This window comes from Montipora foliosa, chromosome 3 (assembly GCF_036669935.1).
Source record: "Montipora foliosa isolate CH-2021 chromosome 3, ASM3666993v2, whole genome shotgun sequence".
Lineage (NCBI taxonomy): Eukaryota > Metazoa > Cnidaria > Anthozoa > Scleractinia > Acroporidae > Montipora > Montipora foliosa.
Window position 1 is genome coordinate 48,820,029 of NC_090871.1, and position 6,532 is coordinate 48,826,560.

Genomic DNA, 6,532 nt, shown 5'->3' on the forward strand with positions numbered 1-6,532 from the left:
TATCCGTGGCACAAAATGTGTTGTTTTCATGTCGCAGATTTTGTTGCTGATGGCAATTTTTTTATTCTCGATCGACACTACCTAAAAACTTCCTTCTGTTCTTCCTAAAAACTGTTTCAATATTTATTTACTTTTGCATCAATATTTGTTTTCCATAAAGCAGGCTAACAAAATCTGTGCTTTGCATTTTTTGAGAGTTAAAATAGAAGTTTCGGTCCTATGTTTCTGACAGAAAGTCGTATATTTCAAGGTCTCCCATCCAGATACTAAGCCCCGCAGACAGGGTTAACTATAGTGAACGGTTGTCGTGGAAAGCTGTCAGATGTGCAGAGAACACCACCCAAACTTGCTGTGAAAAAGAAATTGAAGGGAACTTCATGTCAGCCCCGAAGCCAATGTTTCTCGATTCCCTTTTATTTTCTTTAATCTTTCTGGGTTTAGTATTTTACTAGTAACCTCATGTCTTCTCAGGGGGCTATTTACCTAAGACAGCTACCATAGCACTATAATAATTTACCATACCAAAACAATAAATTATCGTGTACTGTTTGGGCTACATATTACACAAAGACAACTTGAATCTCCTGGAAAACAAAACGCAGCTCATTTGACAGTTATGGCATAAAGCACTCTGTCAAGTTACTGTGCTACCACACATAGGCAATGTGTGCCTATTTTTTCTGTTTTACATTAATTTTCTAATTAGGTGTTATTTTCATACAACATGATAATGTAAATGGATTTGATGACAAAAATCACGGGCAGAAACATACTTATTAAAGACAACGTTTCGGTGTCCTCATGACACCATCATCAGGCCAAATATAATATTTTACAGATAACTCTAATATTAATGTTCAAGATCAAGTTCAAAGTCCCAAGAGGCTAGGTGAAAAGTTTTGCGAGTCACTTTGGATATTCAGACACGGTTTGTGCTCTGAATAACCAAAGTGACTCGATAAAGGCAAAACTTTTCACCTAGCCTCTAGGGACTTTGAACTTGATCTTGAACATTAATATTCGAGTTATCTGTAAAATATTATATTTGGCCTGATGATGGTGTCATGAGGACACCGAAACGTTGTCTTTAATACATGTAAGTATGTTTCTGCCCGTAATTTTTGTCATCAAAATATTTTCATACAAAACAGATTATTCTTCTCCGCGGTCTGAGGGCAAACAACTTAGCGTATAGCTAAGAATTAGATTATAGATATTGCCTTTTTGTTAAAACTTTATTTATTGCTTTACTAAATTTTTTCTTTAGCACTGTAAGAACATTGTCTGGAAATGTTTCCTACAAGTCATCTTCCTTTTTTTGTAGACCTCGGGTTTTATTTTGTAAATCTGTTTGCCCAGTTGGTTGTGAGTGATGGTTATAGCACATACCGCCTTCCCGCGAAGTGTCACGCTATTTTAGTCAAACTTCAAAACACTAAATGACGTCCTTGCATCAATGAAAACCGAAAAATAATGCTGTAGTTTTGTTGCCAATGACCATTGAAGTGCACTAAAGCTATTTTTTGTTGTTTTCAGGAAGAGAGGATGGAAACGGATTGCAACTTGAAAAACCGGCAACTTTTTTCAAGTTTGAAGACATTGACTGCAGAAAGACACCAAAAATTAAATATGAATATTATCTTGCTCAGTATTGTTAGTCCGTTTTGATCGCATTCAGTTAGTGTGTATGTGTGTGTACCTTATGTTTTTTGTGATGTGTGTTATGTTGTACAAAAGAGCTATAGTTTGAATTATGACTGTTTCAAGGGCCCAAATTAGTCTTTATTTTATTTGCCCTTCTCCATTCAATATTCTTTCTGGAAAAACTAAAAACAAGTACATTTTAACTGTTATAATATATTTACTTTGTAAACTTTATTGAAATTTATTAACTTAATGAATGGAGACAATCTAATTGAAAAAAAATTCTTTTTTTCATATCTCGTCAGTGGGTTGTCAGAAATGTTCTACGTGTACAACCCTTCTCCATTCAATATTCTTTTGGGAAAAACTAAAAAACAAATACATCTTAACTGTAATAATATGTTTACTTTGTTAACTTTATTGAAATGTATTTACTTAATGAATGGGGAGAATCCAATTTAAAAAAAATTCTTTTTTTCATATCTCGTCAGTGGGTTGTCAGAAATGTTGTACATGTACAACCCTTCTCCATTCAATATTCTTTCTGGAAAAACTAAAAAACAAATACATCTTAACTGTAGATTTACTTGCAAACTTTATTGAAATGTATTTACTTAATGAATGGGGAGAATCCAATTTAAAAAAAATTCTTTTTTTCATAACTCGTCAGTGGGTTGTCAGAAATGTTGTACGTGTACAACCCTTCTCCATTCACTATTCTTTCTGGAAAAACTAAAACACAAATACATCTTAACTGTAATAATATATTTACTTTGTAAACTTTATTGAAATGTATTTACTTAATGAATGGGGAGAATCCAATTTAAAAAAAAATACTTTTTTTCATATCTCGTCAGTGGGTTGTCAGAAATGTTGTACGTGTACAACCCTTCTCCATTCAATATTCTTTCTGGAAAAACTAAAAAACAAATATATCTTAACTGTAATAATATATTTACTTTGTAAACTTTATTGAAATGCATTTACTTAATGAATGGGGAGAATCCAATTTTAAAACAAATTCTTTTTTTCATATCTCGTCAGCGTGTTGTCAGAAATGTCGTACGTGTAAGCTAAAGTACTAAATTTTGACCTAAAACAGCAAATTGGGCATGATAGTGCCCCTTTATTTAGCAACGGCAAGGATAACGTCATCTCAATTATATATTCACGTTATTGAAGTCACTTCGCGACTGTTGCAAGATTTTTAATTCGACGAAGGGGTGGCAGTTTCTCAATAATGAAACTGGTACGTAACGGCGCTTCATTTAGGGGGAGAAAATGAAAATTTATTCTTAAGTGCCGACGTTCTCTATAAAACCTCAAAGTTAGTCATTTTACAGGAACCATAAGATCGGCGACGTCGACAAAAACGTCACCTCAAAATGTAACTTTGCTCCTGAGTCTAATTCTTTCGCTATGATTCCATCTCGCTCACGTTGTACAATGTGGGCGAAGTGTCCTTAAAATAAATCAGTACGAGCGGTTTCAGACGAGGTTAACTATCAATAAAGTTATTTCAGTAGAGTTATGACTTACAGTTAGAGTTAACGACTTCCAAAATCTCTAATTCAGGATTTTGGCAGTCCAAAATCTTGAATTCAGGATTTTGGCACTTCAAAATCCTGAATTCAGGATTTTGGAAACTTAACTCTAACCGTACGACATTACTATGAAAATAACTCTAAGAATAGCTGTCCCCGTTTCAGACTGAAAATAGAGAAGGAAAGATTCTCCGTCGCATGCTCACGTTGTCGTCAAAACCTCAAATTTGGTGATTTCACGTCATTATGCAGTGTACGGCAAAATTTTGAGCTAAAATCCGTGCCGCGCGTGCAGCACAATTATTTATGCTCTCTTAACCAATGAAATCATTGTTCTGTGGCGTCCTTGTGGACGTCGTCCTCGTAGATCTTAAGTTCCCAGTTTTCCGACGACGGGAAACAAATGAACAAAAAATTTAAAAAACGCACGTGCAGAGCGTGCAAAGCGATTGTTTTTGTTCACCAAATAATGGATATTTGTGAAGTTCTCTTTGTCTCTAAGGCCGCATGCAGTAGATTCATAACATACAGAAAATGAATGTGAAAATGAAGATGGTTGGAAAAGTAATTCCAATGAGTAACTCCACTTCTATAGCATTGTTTCCGGCTCCTAAATCTGTGATTTCGACACTTGAAATTAAGTGGAATTAAGTGGTCTGACTGTAGTGTTCCACAGAAATAACTTTATTACACTAACGTAAATTACACAGATTTGAGAATAAAGTAACAACCCTAGGAAACGGAGAAACAGAATGATTGCATACAGTTTGCTAGCGCTATATAGTGTCTCACTTAGGGTGCGTTCGATTGACCCTATTCCGGAATAAGAATACTAGGAGTGATGATTTAAAACAGTATGTTTGGCAACAAGCAACAAGGCTAACAAAGAGATGTTCAAAATAGCATTTTAGCAGGTTTGTGACAATTTTAATGTGAATGTCCGTAAAAACGAAGGATTTCTAACTTCTATTCCATGAATACGGTCAATGGAACGCACCCTTAAGCTCCCAATGGAGTCAATTAACACCGATCGTTAGTTATTACATGGCAACATAGCACTTGCTTGATAAAGAACATATCACTTCCTTCAAGAATAGACTCGAGTCCTCCAAAAAAAACAAGTTTTTAAACAAAAAACGAACTAAATCGTCAGAAGAGTTACGATGTCAAGTGTCTCATATTTCCTTGATTGAACGTCGAGTCTTAGGCCAAACCACTTTGTCTTCAAAATTTGTCTTCGCTCCTCCTTCGTCGTCGTCTTCTTTCTCCAATTCTTCCAAATTATAGATTTCACCAGGATGGAGGGGGTGTCTCCAAGGACGCCGTTGGGTCAGTCTTCATGCCAGTGTGACGTCAAGCCCAGCTTCGGTGGCTATCAAATTTTTTCAGGGATAACGTGGTCAATGGTATTGAATTTAGCAATGATAGGATTCGTATGTTGATAAAAAAAAGCAGTAAATGGTACTTATTTGGATTAAACAGTGAGAGGTGTGATGATTTAAAACGAAAACTTTCGGCCTTCGGGGAAATAAGGCGAGAAGTATTGTCAGCCCGTCGGTCTTTCAAGGGGCAGTACGCAGCAAATTGGACGAGTTCCGAATCCAGAATAGGAGGTTCATAGATGTGTGTAATTCCAACTCTTAGATGTTGATGGTTCGCCATATCAATCTCTTCAACATTGATCAGGTGGCAGCGCGGAAAGAGCAGCTGACACCTAAAGCTATTGAATTGCCGGTTTCAACCTATCCCGAGAAAAAAAAGAGTTAAGTTATTTTTACGGATTGGGAGGTAAGTTCAATCTGGTTCTCGTTTATTTTCTCTGTTGAAATTATTATAAATTCCAAGGGCACAGCTGTTGCCCCTGCAAACAGTATTCAGTGAGTATTCCACAGATTCGACTTATTTTACAAAATAACAGAGTTGAGGTTCATGAGAATAATCCATCGTTTTGATCAAACGAAAATTCAAAGAATTATTATTCCAGTCCTCTGAATTGAACCTAGAATCTGTTCCTTTGTGTTTACACAATTTGAAACTAGTCTATTTGCCTTTGGCTCCATTGAATCCTGATGACAACATCAACACCACTATTTATCGATAATGTAAACTGATAACACCACAGACGGCCCAGACTCAGAGGGTAAAAGGGATAAGGATTTGTATGGGAATCTCGATAATAACTGAAAAAGATATTTACCCGCAGAAGTGCTAAAAAAAGCCGTATTTTATTGTCGTGGTGACTTTCTCGCTTCTTGTGTGGTTATTTACCTGATTGAATGCGATTTAATTAAGCGACTTCTCAACTTCCCGGGTTGTCTTCTCTTCTCCTTGACGGCAAAGGAGGCAGAGAAGAGAGAGCCTGGGAACGAGTTTGTAGCAGCAGCGGCAGCGGGGAAAAAAATATCCCCATTGAATAACTTATTGTTTCATTGCGCTTTACAATTTGCTCGGAAAGGGTTTTGCCAGGCTTGCCAGTTCAATAGGAGGACGATTGTAAGTACAGCACGAGTAAGAGAGTAAAAGTTGAATAAAATTAATTGGACAGGCTTGTGTAGAGAACATTTCTCACTTCAACAGTAAACACAAACAACACAAGTAATAGTACCCGTAGAAGCACACACAAATTTGACAAAATCATTTGGATACACACCTGCCCAACTTCATTTATGTGATTTTTTAAACATATAAATTTGTTGAGTCCTTGAAGGAATGTTAAGTCTATGAGAGAGTCGTGTAATCTGCAATGACTGCACGTTACTGTACAGAACAGAATTCGAAGCTGCGAAATACATAATGAAATGACAGTGTTCTGTGAAACTTACAGAAAGTGATTTTCTGAAATACTTAATCACACAGCAAGATTGCTGACACCAAATAGGCCATTTCCGAGTTCGTGTCTGCCTCCTCTTTAAAGCGAGTCTAAGTGCCACAATTTTCTTGTGAAAATTAGTTTTCATTCATATGTAAAGTAGAACTAATTACCTTCATAAGCTCTTGTTACCATCACAAAAACTTCGCACTTAGACTCGCTTTGAAGAGGAGGAAGACGTGAACTCGGAAATCGATCGCCTATTTAAAATCAATACCGTATTTGTATTCATAATGTGTTTCTTTACACTCTGGTAAATAAACTGTAAGTAAACAATAATTATATTATGGTCACTTTTCTTTTAACTTTTTTTTTTTCACTTTATAATGCTAATTATATAAACCAAATTTGAAAATCAAATACATTTACTTTCCAAAATTACGTACGCTATTAAAAAATAATAATATTTTAAGAAGACCGCACAGTACAAGCCCAACTTGCAAAGGAAATTCCCTCGAAGGATGCAACAATCGGA

At 35.9% G+C, this 6,532-nt stretch overlaps 1 protein-coding gene across 7 annotated transcripts in view; it reads left to right on the plus strand.

The window, feature by feature from the left end:
* LOC137997559 (uncharacterized) overlaps positions 1 to 3,877 on the plus strand; it is a 35,349-nt gene extending 31,472 nt beyond the window's left edge. For 3 of the 7 annotated variants that reach the window (XM_068843626.1, XM_068843623.1, XM_068843625.1), the window contains one exon: positions 1,537 to 3,874. The gene's annotated coding sequence lies outside the window, so the exon portion shown is untranslated. Of the gene's footprint in view, positions 1 to 1,536 lie in introns of all 7 variants that reach the window. The other 4 variants (XM_068843630.1, XM_068843627.1, XM_068843629.1 and 1 more) reach the window with 3 other exon arrangements.
* The last annotated feature ends 2,655 nt before the right edge of the window (positions 3,878 to 6,532 follow it).